Source organism: Lolium rigidum, chromosome 4 (genome assembly GCF_022539505.1).
Source record: "Lolium rigidum isolate FL_2022 chromosome 4, APGP_CSIRO_Lrig_0.1, whole genome shotgun sequence".
Taxonomy (NCBI): Eukaryota; Viridiplantae; Streptophyta; class Magnoliopsida; order Poales; family Poaceae; genus Lolium; species Lolium rigidum.
In genome coordinates this window covers 204,690,386-204,706,297 of record NC_061511.1, presented here as the reverse complement: position 1 = coordinate 204,706,297, position 15,912 = coordinate 204,690,386, and positions in this window count along the sequence as shown.

Below are 15,912 nucleotides of genomic sequence, written 5' to 3'. Positions count from 1 at the left end.
CCTAAGAGGGATTGAGGTTCTCTCTCATTTTGCACTTAGGGTTAGGCAATGTGAGTTAGGGAAATTTCGACATGATCTCTTTTGTATCTTGTTGATTTGGGGAATTGATTTCATTTGACAAGTAAGATGCATTTGAAATAGTAAACATAAAGTATAAATGAATATGGAAATTGAATTCATAATTCAAAAACAAATTATGAATTCAAATAACTTTGAATTTCAAAGTGAATAATAAATACAACATTTCTTCTAGAATATAAACATTATACAAATCAAAAGCTCATAAGCAAAACTTGAGCTTTATTGATATACACACACATATACATTGTCTTTACAATATTCTGGATACAAAAATTAAAAGGAAAAATAAATAGTAATAAAAAGAGATTACATTGTTTGATCCTAAACTAAAATTCCTAAACTAATGACTTGAAAGAATTGTTGTGTGGTCATATTCATCTTCAAAGCTTGCAAAATAAAATAACAACACTAGACAAGGGTTATGTAATACACAGATATTCAGTTTGGACAGACACCAAGTATCATGCACACTTGTGCTTGTCCAAAACCAAGGACAACACGAGGATAAGAAGGAGCAGACCAAAACTGAGCATCCATCAGGGGCTCAAGTTTCAGCATATGAGCACACTGCTCATGTGTGCTGTGCAAGCAACAGCAAGGCAGTACACCAGCTTAGTCACCAGAGCAAGCCAGGCTTGTGTGTCATGGCTAGAACAAAAGTAGAGCTCATATAAAAGGGGTATAAACCCTAGAAGTAGTAACCAGTCCACCAAGTAAGGATTCACAGGATAAGGTGAAGGTAGAGCAGCACAGTTCATCTAGTTCTTGCTCAAGAACAGAATCAACCAAACACAACCATTCCACCACCAGAAATCATGGTGACCTGAGAAGATCAACCAAGACCTGGAGGTGAAGGGCTGTGACACCAACCACAAGTCTGCACCAACACAAAATATCACTCTAGGAGCTGGAACAAGGTATACCTAGTTCCTGGAGAAGATCCAATGGATCTAATCCATAAATCATGCAAGACATGGTCATGGGTTTGAGCAGATGCTCAAAGGGTTAGTCATCCCTTGGTTTACCAAGGATTACTGCCAGTCTAGAAGCCACTAAGATAGAAAACATCCAGATACAGATCTTGTGCACAGAAGCTAGAAATCATGCACAGATGCACACACTAGCAAGATCTCATGCACAGATAGCACCAGTAGATTTATTGCAAGGATTAGCAGCTAACCAAGACTACACAGAATATCCTAAGCAAATAACCATCAGATTCAACCCATTTTTCATCAAAAGCATCCACAGGGCATTCACCTTAGTGATTCCCAACTGTGGAGTTTGTTTTATTTTCACAAAGCCAACCAAATAGCCAAATAGGATGCAACCAGATGCAGTAGAAAACTACCGAGGTCACAAACCATCTCAGTATGCAAGCAAGGCCACACAGGCAATTTGAAATCATCACCACACAGGTTCAGTCAGAGATTCATATTCCAAAATGATTTTGGAATTAATTTAGGCAACAGCTGAAGCACTGAATCATAACCAAACATGGTTCATCAAGTATAACTGACAGAAATTAAAACTTGGTAACAGCATGACTTACAGAAGGATTACTGAAGCAGATGCTTCAGTAATGTCTATCTGGCTACCAAAGCTATTAAACAAGTAATAATATAAGCATCAGCATATCAATTCATTCATAATTAATCCAACCAAGCATGAATATATAACAAATCCATGCAGTAATTATACAGTAGCACACTGTGAGGCAACACAAGCATGTATCAATGCATCATAGTTTCTGGATTAAGTCCAGGAAGCTATGAAGAGCCACAGCCACACACACAGGAGCATAAGCATGCTTGAGTAGCAGTACCAGTAAGCAACCCATCCATTTAGCAAAAGAAGTCACAATAACCTAGCATATCTGATGATCCAAGAGATCAATTGGATCATGCACGAAGCTCTCGAGCACACCACTAGCAGCACAGGTGTCAAGCACACAGCAGAGCATGACAGTAAGCAACACCAACACAGCACAGGCCTAGTTATACACCTAGACAAGCATGGATAGCATGCCAGTAAGCATAAGCAGCATAGTAATCATGTATAGCATGGCATAGCAGGGCATGGCATGATAAATGCAGTGAGAAAGCAACATTGGCCATGAACAGCAAGCAACACACTTGACTAGTCACCAGAACTTGGTGAATTGGCCAGGGCTTGCCAAGAGGGAGCATAAGAAGCACTAGCAGCAACAGCAAAGCCCTGTATGATCAATGGATCATCAGGAAGCTTGAGCAGCAGAGAAGGAGGAAGCACAGAGGCATGGAGGCGCACAGACATGGCGTTGAGAAGGAGGAGGAGCAGGAGACCTTACCAGCGCCTTGAAGCAGAAGCTATGGCATGGCGAGGCAGTGCCCGCGCGGCCATAGCAGCTGCAAAGCCAGGGAAGTCGCCGGCGTTACGCCGACGAACACCACCAGCAGCAGCATGGCAAGGAGACGACGGCACAGGCGCTGCGAGTAGCACCCGCGCCAGGTCAGTCTCGAAGGCGCACGCGTCGACGGCAAGGACGAGAGCTCGTCGGAGATCACCAATCGCCCGAGGCGATTCTCCACGAGGTACAGAGAGGAGGCGATTCGCCAGGATAGGAAGCAATCGAGGAAACCACGCGGACAGATCGATAGATCGTCGCGTGGCGATCCAGATCTGGTAGGTGGCGAAGGCAGGGGAGCACAGAGATGGCCGGAGCACGGCGGCGACCATGGCGGCGACGCCATCGCCACGGGTGTCGCCAAAGGTTAGGGTTAGGTCGAGCGAGTGAGAGAGACGAGTGAGTGAGCGAGCGAGGTGGGCCGCTTCGGCGCAACCGACCCGTTATGGGACACGCCTTAGTGGGCTGTTGATGTCTACGAGTGTTTCTATTCTTGTAGACAGTGTTGGGCCTCCAAGAGCAGAGGTTGTAGAACAACAGCAAGTTTTCCCTTAAGTGGATCACCCAAGGTTTATCGAACTCAGGGAGGAAGAGGTCAAAGATATCCCTCTCAGGCAACCCTGCAACCACAAAGCAAGAAGTCTCTTGTGTCCCCAACACACCTAATAGGTGCACTAGTTCGGCGAAGAGATAGTGAAATACAAGTGGTATGAATGAATATGAGCAGTAGTACGGCGCCAGAAAATAGCTTACTGGCGTGCAGTTGATGGTAGTAATATTGCGGGAAGTAAACAAGCAGTAGTAACGCAGCAGTAGTAACGCAGTTAAAACGATAAACAAGCAGCGATAGCGATATTTAGGAACAAGGCCTAGGGATTAGACTTTCACTAGTGGACACTCTCAACTTTGATCACATAACAGAATAGATAAATGCATACTCTACACTCTCTTGTTGGATGATGAACACATTGCGTAGGATTACACGAACCCTCAATGCCGGAGTTAACAAGCTCCACAATTCAATGTTCATATTTAAATAACCTTAGAGTGCATGAAAGATCGACACGACTAAACCAAGTACTAACATAGCATGCACACTCGTCACCTTCACACCATGTAGGAGGAATAGATCACATCAATACCATCATAGCAATAGTTAACTTCATAATCTACAAGAGATCATAATCATAGCCTACGCCAAGTACTAACACGGATGCACACACTGTCACCATTACACCGTGCAGGAGGAATAAAACTACTTTAATAACATCACTAGAGTAGCACATAGATAAATTGTGATACAAAACACATTGCAATCATAAAGATATATAAATAAGCACTTCACTACGCCATTCATAACAGTGAATAAGTATTCTGTGAAATATAGCCTAAGAGACCCACACGGTGCACACACTGTCACCTTTACACACGTGGGACAAGGAGTCTCGGGAGATCACATAAGTAAAACCCACTTGACTAGCATAATGACATCTAGATTACAAGCATCATCATATGAATCTCAATCATGTAAGGCAGCTCATGAGATTATTGTATTGAACTACATAGGAGACAGATGAACCACATAGCTACCGGTACAGCCCCGAGCCTCGATGGAGAACTACTCCCTCTTCATGGGAGCAGCAGCGTTGATGAAGATGGCGGTGGAGATGGCAGCGGTGTCGATGGAGAAGCCTTCCGGGGGCACTTCCCCGTCCCGGCGGCGTGCCGGAACATAGACTCCTGTCCCCCAGATCTTGGCTTCGCGATGGCGGCGGCTCTGGAAGGTTTCGCATACCGTGGCTTATTTCTTCGGGGTTTTTAGGTCAGGGACCTTATATAGGCGAAAGGGCAGCCTCGGAGGGGGTCTGGTGGGGCCAGACACTAGGGCGGCGCGCCTGGCTCCTTGGCCGCGCCGCCACCATGTGTGGGCCCCACGTGGCCCCTCTCTACCGGTTCTCGGGTGTTCGGATGCTTCCGGGCAAAATAGGAACCCGGGCGTTGATTTCGTCCAATTCCGAGAATATCTCGTTACTAGGATTTCGAAACCAAAAACAGCAGAAAACGAGAACCGGCCCTTCGGCATCTCGTCAATAGGTTAGTTCCGGAAAACGCATAATAATGACATATAATGTGTATAAAACATGTAGATATCATCAATAAAGTAGCATGGAACATAAGAAATTATAGATACGTTGGAGACGTATCAGCATCCCCAAGCTTAGTTCCTACTCGTCCTCGAGTAGGTAAACGATAACAATGATAATTTCTTAAGTGACATGCCTTCATAAACTTGATCATATTGTAAACATATGTAATGAATGCAGCGATCAAAACAATGGTAATGACATGAGTAAACAACTGAATCATAAAGCAATGACTTTTCATGAATAGCACTTTCAAGACAGGCATCAATAAGTCTTGCATAAAAGTTAACTCATAAAGCAATAATTCAAAGTAGAGGTATTGAAGCAACACAAAGGAAGATTAAGTTTCAGCGGTTGCTTTTAACTCATAACATGTATATCTCATGGATATTGTCAATGTAAAGTAATATAACAAGTGCAATATGCAAGTATGTAGGAATCAATGCACAGTTCACACAAGTGTTTGCTTCTTAAGGTGGAGAGAGATAGGTAAACTGACTCAACAATAAAAGTAAAAGAATGGTCCTTCAAAGAGGAAAGCATCGATTGCTGTATTTGTGCTAGAGCTTTTATTTTGAAAACATGAAACAATTTTGTCAATGGTAGTAATAAAGCATATGAGTTATGTAAATTATATCTTACAAGTTGCAAGCCTCATGCATAGTATACTAATAGTGCCCGCACCTTGTCCTACTTAGCTTGGACTACCGGATCTTCGCAATACACATGTTTCAACCAAGTGTCACAAAGGGGTACCTCCATGCCGCCTGTACAAAGGTCTAAGGAGAAAGCTCGCATTTTGGATTTCTCGCTTTTGATTATTCTCAACTTAGACATCCATACCGGGACAACATGGACAACAGATAATGGACTCCTCTTTAATGCATAAGCATGTAGCAACAATTATTATTCTCATATGAGCTTGAGGATATATGTCCAAACTGAAACTTCCACCATGATTCATGGCTTTAGTTAGCGGCCCAATGTTCTTCTCTAACAATATGCATGCTCCAACAATTAAGGTGGTAGATCTCTCTTACTTCAGACAAGACGGACATGCATAGCAACTCACATGATATTCAACAAAGAATAGTTGATGGCGTCCCCGTAAGCATGGTTATCGCACAACAAGCAACTTAATAAGAGATAAAGTGCATAAGTACATATTCAATACCACAATAGTTTTTAAGGCTATTTTGTCCCATGAGCTATATATTGCAAAGGCGAATGATGGAAATTTAAAGGTAGCACTCAAGCAATTTACTTTGGAATGGCGGAGAAATACCATGTAGTAGGTAGGTATGGTGGACACAAATGGCATAGTGGTTGGCTCAAGGATTTTGGATGCATGAGAAGTATTCCCTCTCGATACAAGGCTTAGGCTAGCAAGGTTATTTGAAACAAACACAAGGATGAACCGGTGCAGCAAAACTCACATAAAAGACATATTGTAAACATTATAAGACTTTACACCGTCTTCCTTGTTGTTCAAAACTCAATACTAGAAATTATCTAGACTTTAGAGAGACCAAATATGCAAACCAAATTTTAGCAAGCTCTATGTATTTCTTCATTAATGGGTGCAAAGTATATGATGCAAGAACTTAAAAATGAGCACAACAATTGCCAAGTATCACATTATCCAAGACATTTTAGAATTACTACATGTAGCATTTTCTGTTTCCAATCATATAACAACAAGTGAAGCGATCAACTTTCGCCCTTGAACATTAAAAGCTAAGAACACATGTGTTCATATGAACCAGCGGAGCGTGTCTCTCTCCCACACAAGCATTTATTCAAACAAAAACAAAAACAAAAACAAAAACATACAGACGTTCCAAGTAAAGTACATAAGATGTGACCGAATAAAAATATAGTTTCAAGAGAAGGAACCTGATACTTTATCGATGAAGAAGGGATGCCTTGGGCATCCCCAAGCTTAGATGCTTGAGTCTTCTTGAAATATGCAGGGGTGAACCACGGGGGCATCCCCAAGCTTAGAGCTTTCACTCCTCTTGATCATAGTATATCATACTCCTCTCTTGACCCTTGAAAACTTCCTTCACACCAAACTTCAAGCAAACTCATTAGAGGGTTAGTGCACAATAAAAATTTACATGTTCAGAGGTGACACAATCATTCTTTACACTTCCGGACATTGCATAAAGCTACTGGACATTAATGGATCAAAGAAATTCATCCAACATAGCAAAAGAGGCAATGCGAAATAAAAGGCAGAATCTGTCAAAACAGAACAGTTCGTAAAGACGAATTTTAAAATGGCACCAGACTTGCTCAAATGGAAAAACTCAAAACTAACGAAAGTTGCGTACATATCTGAGGATCACTCACGTAAATTGGCATAATTTTCTGAGTTACCTACAGAGAATTAGGCCCAGATGCGTGACAGCAAAGAAATCTGTCTCTGCGCAGTAATCCAAATCTAGTATGAACCTTACTATAGAGACTTTACTTGGCACAAGAATGCAACAAAACTAAGATAAGGAGAGGTTGCTACAGTAGTAACAACTTCCAAGACACAAATATAAAACAAAGTACTGTAGTAAAAAAAACACATGGGTTATCTCCCAAGAAGTTCTTTCTTTATAGCCATTAAGATGGGCTCAGCAGTTTTAATGATGCACTCGCAAGAAATAGAAGTTGAAGCAAAAGAGAGCATCAAGAGGCAAATTCAAAACACATTTAAGTCTAACATGCTTCCTATGCATAGGAATCTTGTAAATAAACAAGTTCATGAAGAGCAAAGTAACAAGCATAGGAAGATAAAACAAGTGTAGCTTCAAAATTTTCAGCACATAGAGAGATGTTTTAGTAACATGAAAATTTTTACAACCATATTTTCCTCTCTCATAATAACTTTCAGTAGCAACATGAGCAAACTCAACAATATAACTATCACATAAAGCATTCTTATCATGAGTCTCATGCATAAAATTATTACTCTCCACATAAGCATAATCAATTTTATTAGTTGTAGTGGGAGCAAATTCAACAAAGTAGCTATCATTATTATTCTTATCATCAAATATAGGAGGCATAGTATCATCATAACAAGCTTTATCCTCCATAGTAGGTGGCAACAAAAGACCACTATCATTATAATCATCATATATGGGAGGCATATCATAATCAACATAAACTTTCTCCTCAATACCCGGAGGGCTAAAGAGATCATTTTCATCAAAACCGACCTCCCCAAGCTTAGAATTTTCCATAGCATTAGCAACAATGGTGTTCAAAGCATTCATATTAATAACATTCCCATTAGCATGCATATAAATTTCCATGGGTTTTTTAATTCTCTCTTCAAACACATCATGTCCTAATTCAAGATAAAGTTCATAAAGATCTCTCATATTTTTGTTGTTTTCCATTATGCCTAACTAGTGTAAACAAAAAACAAAAAGATGCAATTGCAGGATCTAAAGGAAATAGCTTCGAGTACTTACAACGGCGCCGGAAAATAGCTTAGTAGCCGAGATCCGGAGTGTGAGTACCTTTGATCTTTCCTCCTCGGCAACGGCGCCAGAAAATAGCTTGATGTCTACGGGTGCTTCTATTCTTGTAGACAGGGTTGGGCCTCCAAGAGCAGAGGTTTGTAGAACAGCAGCAAGTTTTCCCTTAAGTGGATCACCCAAGGTTTATCGAACTCAGGGAGGAAGAGGTCAAAGATATCCCTCTCAAGCAACCCTGCAACCACAAAGCAAGAAGTCTCTTGTGTCCCCAACACACCTAATAGGTGCACTAGTTCAGCGAAGAGATAGTGAAATACAAGTGGTATGAATGAATATGAGCAGTAGTACGGCGCCAGAAAATAGCTTACTGGCGTGAAGTTGATGGTAGTAATATTGCAGGAAGTAAACAAGCAGTAGTAACGCAGCAGTAGTAACGCAGTAAAACAAGTAAACAAGCAGCGATAGCGTATTTAGGAACAAGGCCTAGGGATTAGACTTTCACTAGTGGACACTCTCAACTTTGATCACATAACAGAATAGATAAATGCATACTCTACACTCTCTTGTTGGATGATGAACACATTGCGTAGGATTACACGAACCCTCAATGCCAGAGTTAACAAGCTCCACAATTCAATATTCATATTTAAATAACCTTAGAGTGCATGAAAGATCGACACAACTAAACCAAGTACTAACATAGCATGCACACTGTCACCTTCACACCATGTAGGAGGAATAGATCACATCAATACCATCATAGCAATAGTTAACTTCATAATCTACAAGAGATCATAATCATAGCCTACGCCAAGTACTAACACGGATGCACACACTCGTCACCATTACACCGTGCAGGAGGAATAAAACTACTTTAATAACATCACTAGAGTAGCACATAGATAAATTGTGATACAAAACACATTGCAATCATAAAGAGATATAAATAAGCACTTCACTACGCAATTCATAATAGTGAATAAGTATTCTTTGAAATATAGCCTAAGAGACCCACACGGTGCACACACTGTCACCTTTACACACGTGGGACAAGGAGTCTCCGGAGATCACATAAGTAAAACCCACTTGACTAGCATAATGACATCTAGATTACAAGCATCATCATATGAATCTCAATCATGTAAGGCAGCTCATGAGATTATTGTATTGAACTACATAGGAGAGAGATGAACCACATAGCTACCGGTACAGCCCCGAGCCTCGATGGAGAACTACTCCCTCTTCATGGGAGCAGCAGCGTTGATGAAGATGGTGGTGGAGATGGCAGCGGTGTTGATGGAGAAGCCTTCCGGGGGCACTTCCCCGTCCCGGCGGCGTTCCGGAACAGAGACTCCTGTCCCCCAGATCTTGGCTTCGCGATGGCGGCGGCTCTGGAAGGTTTCGCGTACCGTGGCTTATTTCTTCAGGGTTTTTAGGTCAGGGACCTTATATAGGCGAAAGGGCAGCCTCGGAGGGGGTCTGGTGGGGCCAGACACTAGGGCGGCGCGCCTGGCTCCTTGGCTGCGCCGCCACCATGTGTGGGCCCCACGTGGCCCCTCTCTGACGGTTCTCGGGTGTTCTGGATGCTTCCGGGCAAAATAGGAACCTGGGCGTTGATTTCGTCCAATTCCGAGAATATCTCGTTACTAGGATTTCTGAAACCAAAAACAGCAGAAAACGAGAACCGGCCCTTCGGCATCTCGTCAATAGGTTAGTTCCGGAAAACGCATAATAATGACATATAATGTGTATAAAACATGTAGATATCATCAATAAAGTAGCATGGAACATAAGAAATTATAGATACGTTGGAGACGTATCAGCTGTCCCATGGGCCTTAGTTAGTGGGCTGGCCCAATAAGGGCCAGGAGGGGTATTTTAGTCATTTTACATTTAGAAATAGCCAGAATTTCACCAATTTTTATTAAATAAAATTCACATCTAAAAATCCATTAAAATGGGTTTGGTGAATAAAAAATTATTCTTAACAAGAATAAAATATGATATAGTATGTAAGAAACAAATTCAAATTGGTGAATTTTATGAATTTAAAATAAACATTTGGAATTTCAAACTATTATTTCCTTGTATTAATAAATCAAGGAAAAAAATCACAAATAAGTTCAAATACTTATTTTCAAACATTTCAAAATGAAATTCTATAATTCCAAGTCATTTCTTTTAAAAAAAAGAAAGTATTTTCCAAAGGAAAGTATTCTATTACTCTATTTTAACAAATTAGTAGAAAATTCTATTATTTCAAAATAATTTTGAAATAAATATTTCTAAGAAGGAAATTGTATTACTTTTAAAAGTATTCCTTCATGCAAGTTTATAAGTTAAAGTAATTGCAAATTACTGCCAAAGGCACAAATCTTAACTTAACCTAAATTTTAATTAAATATGGGGGTCAGGAATTCAACATAAAATAATACATCCATGCATGCATTATTTGGATTTTATAACATTGTCCTTACCGGACAATGATGCTTCTTTATAGAACCCGAGGTCCAGGTTCCATTCAACGCATCGAACTGCATTACCTCGCAGTTCACAGCCAAGTTCACCCTTGATCATGTGAATTTGAGTATTTTCTATTAATTTAATGCAAAGCTATATGACTTATCACTCCTGCATTGAAAATGAAATGTTACTTTTCCAATTATGAATATGACTATGTGGCTGGCAATGGAACCATGGTATGTGTTGATTGGTGGAGGTTCCATTGCAAGGGTACTATTCATCTAGGACTAAGTACCAATGCCGTCCGAGTGATTCTAGCGCTGTACATATCGCGTTGACCATAAGATCTATAATGGCTCGGGGAAGCCAGACTGTATCTTTTACCTCCCGCACGCCAACGGACTTGATAGAGCCCGGCGGGGTGTTGGAGATAACACTCGCCGTAGGTTGGGAAATCCTTTAAAATCCCCATCCGGACGTTTGGATGAGAGGCTCTACCGTCTATGAGGGATTGTCCATAGTACACCGTGGGTAAAGCCGTATGATCGGAAGATGTCTACCGGGGGTGTACGGATGGACAAAAGGGTGGGTTTGCAGGGTCGCGGAGAAGGCGGTGTGGGCTTGGATCTTTATACCTGGCCTCACACCACGGAAGTGTGAACGGGGGCAAGTCTCTGCGGTTGGCAAAAAGGGTGAGATCTCTTATGGGAAAAGTAACGCACCTCTGCAGAGTGTATCAAATTGTGGCTGTCACTCCTTGTTCCGGGAAGGGAAGCTGCGAACGCGACAGAAAGGAACTCCGTGAAGTTCTAGTCAACCTGTGAAGACTGACGGGCATAGTTTTCAGAATAAAATAAACCTTTTGAAGAAATGATTTCGAAACATGCATTGACCTAAGATTTTCTGATCGAGGGTCGTAGCTAGTGCATCAAACACCTTTTTACTCTTTTGAACTTGCTGAGTACCCCTGTACTCACTTTCTTTCGACACCCTTGCTAGACCGTGATCCGGAAGTGGAGGCAAACACCGAGGTGCCACCGGAAGGAGACTACGAGCTGGTCTACGAGGAACCAGACTTGTCTGGAGGGGTGGAAGGCGTAGACTATGGGATAGTCTATGGAGCAGACAACACGGAAGCCGAGGAGTAGCGGAATGCTATAGTTATCTTAGAGCCGAGCAGCGTAGTGGCATACTTAAATAAGTTGCTGAGCTCTCTTTCTTATATATGTTGGTTTGTAATAGTACTTTAATAATGTAGGGTGTTCTCATCGGACCTGTGAGAATACCAACTTGTTAAGACCATGATTGTAATATATTATCGAGTGTTATGACCTGCAATGTTTCTGTTGTACCACTCTGAGGGATGTGATATTTGTGAAGAAGTCCCTTCATGAAGATCATATCAACGACTTGTATACTACAACATGCAGTGGTATGCTGGGTCACCGCAGGCCGCCACTGCGAGCCCGGGGTTCTTCATGCAAGAGGAGGCGAGGGCGACGGCAGCTGTCGCGGCGCGCAACGAGTGGGTGGAGGGTGTGGCCGACGAAAGCCAAGCCGTCGAAGAAGAAGAAGAAGAACAACCAACTCAAGCCGAGGTCGCCGACGCCAACCTGTCGAAGGGAAAGAAGAAGAGGAAGAAGGACTCGCCGCCTGCCGAACCACGTATCAAATGGACGGGGAAGGAAGAGGAGTGCCTCGCCGAAGCTTGGATGACCGTGTCCATGAACGGCATAACCGGGGCCAATCAGTGGTATGACACGTATTGGCTACGAGTGAAGCAGGCGTTCGACGAACGCAAGCTCGTCGATCCCTACTTCAACAAGACGATCATGAACCGGGGAGACAAGGCCATGGGCACCCATTGGGGGATCATACAGACGGCGTGCAGCAAATGGCACGACATAGAGGAGGAGATCAAAGAACGGCCAATGAGCGGCAACGACTTTGAAGCCAAGGTATGCTCACTCGCCGTGGCTCCTCCGTCGAACCTACATCACCGAGGTTAGCTGTCCCCACCGTGTAGTAATCGCCATGAGCTGACCCGTCTCGCCGTCCTCTTTTTCCCCAGATGCCCCGTGCTTTCGACATGTACCAGGACGACACCGGCTTGACGTTCAAGTTCCTGAACGTCTTCTCCCGCATCGATAAGTGCGAGAAGTGGGCGGAAACCCGCAAGAACCTCGCCAAGAGCAAGAACGAACAGTACAACCCCGACGCTCCGGCGCCTGGCTCGTCGGATGGCCACCCGGAACTCGTCCAGAAGAAGCTCAAAGACTTCAAAAAGGTGGGCCATCCCGCCGACAGACTTGGCGTTTCTGATGGGCGGCAACACGGACCTGATGGACGAGGAGACGAGGATTTGGTACGAGGGCCATCGCAGCGACATCCTCCGACCCACTCCGGCCAGTTCTTCGTCGTCTCCGGCTCCTACTTCGTCTTCCTCACCGTCTACGTCGTCGACTGCCGCCGCTTCGACGTCGACTGCCGCTGCTGCAACGTCGGCCGCCGCTTCGACCACGGCGTGTGAGGAAACTGGGCCGTCGGACACCGCCGTGCCAGGCGGGACTGCCGACGCCTCTGTTTCAGTGTAATTTCCCTCCGATCGCCGATCTGTGGCTAATCCTTTTGCCGATCAACTGGCCGTATTTATAGCGGGAAGACGATTTGTTTGAATTTCAACTATGTCCGCCGAACTCCGGATGGACGACTGGAAATATGGTTCTTCCCATGACTTTATTTCGTCCAATCCGGCGGTTGTTTCGTCCGGATTTCGGCGTGGGGAGGCCAAACGAGTGGAGATGCTCTAAGAGTGCTATAAACCTGATTAATCCGGGTATGTAAACTGCGACCATCTTTGCATGTTAGGTGACTCACCGTTGCTGTTGCATCCTCCTTGACCAGAGGCCAGCACACTTGATAATTTTTTGCTGAAAAACCAGTGGGCATTGATGCTTTGTCCGCTAGAAGTTTTTATTTTGACCTCCTGACCTCGTCATCCAAATTGAGATGTGAGAGCCGCAGTGCTTTGTCCGCTAGAAGTTTTTATTTTGTCCGCTAGAAGTTTTTATTCTGTTCAGTTCGGCGTCTCTGTTTTCTTGGTGTTCTTTTTTTTGAGAGCACGTCAATAGCGTGTCTTATCTCTATAGAAGGTAGAGAACAAATAGTACAAGAAATTCAAACCCATTTGCTAACCAATGGCTTGAATTGGACACACACACTCCCGTCCACTTACAACTCGAACACACCACACCCCAGGAGGCCTACTCTCTCTCGCCCGTGCTCCTCCCTCCGAAGAACGCCTGCTCCCAGACCCTAAACTCATCCTTCATGCGGTTAACCAGCTGGGTTGCATTGCAAAAGTCTCCCGTGTTGCAAAAAACCCTTGCGTTCTGTTGTTTCCAAAGCATCCAAGATACAAGAATGACAAGAGAGTCAAACTTTCTCCTATCTCCTTGCCGCACTTGCTCTCTAGCCGAGATCCACCAATCCTCAAACTTGACCTGTATCTGTGGCTCCTCGATCAGAAGGCCAACATCCCGTAGGCAACAGAACCAAACCTCTCGCGCATAAACGCAATACGCTAGAATATGTTGCGCAGTGTCTTTGTCTTGCAGGCACGTGAAACAGGCGCTGGTTTGATCCTGGAGGCCGTGTCTGAATCTTATGTCCGTCGTCCAAAGCCGGTTTTTGCTCGCCAACCACATGAAGAGTTTGCACTTCAGCGGTGCGAAGGCCTTCCAGATGGGTTTATGTAGGTTGAAAGCACATCCTCCCTGACAAAGCATCCTATATGTCTCCTTGGCTGAGTAAGAGCCCAGTCTGGATCCCTTCTAGCTGAAAGTGTCCGGAGCGTCGGTGTCATGTTGCAGGTTGCCCACGGCTAGCCAGAGGCTGATGCACTACCTCGACGTCTCAAGATCCATCGGAGCGGCAATGTCCTGGACCCATCTATTCTGATGCAAAGCCTCTGCGACGCGGGCATTGTTTCTCCGCCTGGTAGGAACCAGGTCAACTACTCGCGGCGCAATCTCCTTGGCAGTACGCCCATGAATCCATCGATCTAGCCAAAAGAGAACCGAAGCCCCGTTTCCGACCGTGATGTGTGCCAGGCTTTGGAAAACCTCCAGCGTCGCCGTGTCCTTGGGAAGCTTTAACCCATGCCAGGGCCTTGTGTGATCGGTTCTGTCCAACCATAGCCAGCGCACGCGCAGAGCTAGGCTTTGCAGGCCAAGATCCTTGATCCCAAGTCCTCCCATGCTTAGTGGCCTGCAGACACTATCCCAAGCCACAAGACACTGTCCTCCGTGTGTGTCTTTCTTCCCCGACCAAAAGAAAGCGCGCAGCTAGGCAGCGATTTCATCCAGTAGCCAAACATGTGCCTCCTCAACCAAGATATGGTGTATCGGCCTCGCCTGAAGCACGGATTTGATCAGAACCAAACGACTCTCTTTGGCAATCATGCCACGCTGCCAGGCAGGGAGCATCCTCGTTACGTTCTCTAGCATCGGTTGCCACTGGGCTTTTGTGAGAGGCCGGAGTGCAAGCTGTAAGCGTAGGTATTTGATAGGGAACTGGGCCAGCTCACATCCGAGGACCTCCGTGACCAACTCCGCATCTCCGTCTCTTCCTCTAATCAGGGTAGCCGCCGTTTTTCTGTAGTTAACGTGTAAGCCTTACGCCCCTCCGAATAGATGCAGCAATTCCTTAACTACCATCATCTCCTCCCTAACTGGTTTACAGAATAGCACCACATCGTCCGCGTACACCAACATGCGCTGGAGAGGGGTTATACCCGCTAGCGGTTGCAGAAATTCGTGTCGGGCAGCAACACAGATCACCTTGGTCAGTATATCCATCCCAATCGCAAATAACATAGGGGAAGTCGGGTCTCCTTGCCGTAGCCGACATGTGATACGCGTGGATGCACACGTCCGTTGGGAACCCCAAGTGGAAGGTATGATGCGTATAGAAGCAAGTTTCCCTCAGTATGAAACCAAGGTTTAATCGAACCAGTAGGAGCCAAGAAGCACGTTGAAGGTTGATGGTCGCGAAATGTGATGCGGCGCAACACCAGGGATTCCGGCGCCAACTAGGAACCTGCACAACACAACCCAAGTACTTTGTCCCAACGAAACAGTGAGGTTGTCAATCTCACCGGCTTGCTGTAACAAAGGATTAAACGTATCGAGTGGAAGATGTTTGCAAAGAAAACAGTAAAACAAGTAGATTGTATGCTATGTAAAGAATAGGACCGGGGTCCACAGTTCACTAGAGGTGTCTCTCCCATAAGATAAAAGCATGTTGGGTGAACAAATTACAGTCGGGCAATTGACAAATAGAGAAAGGCATAACAATG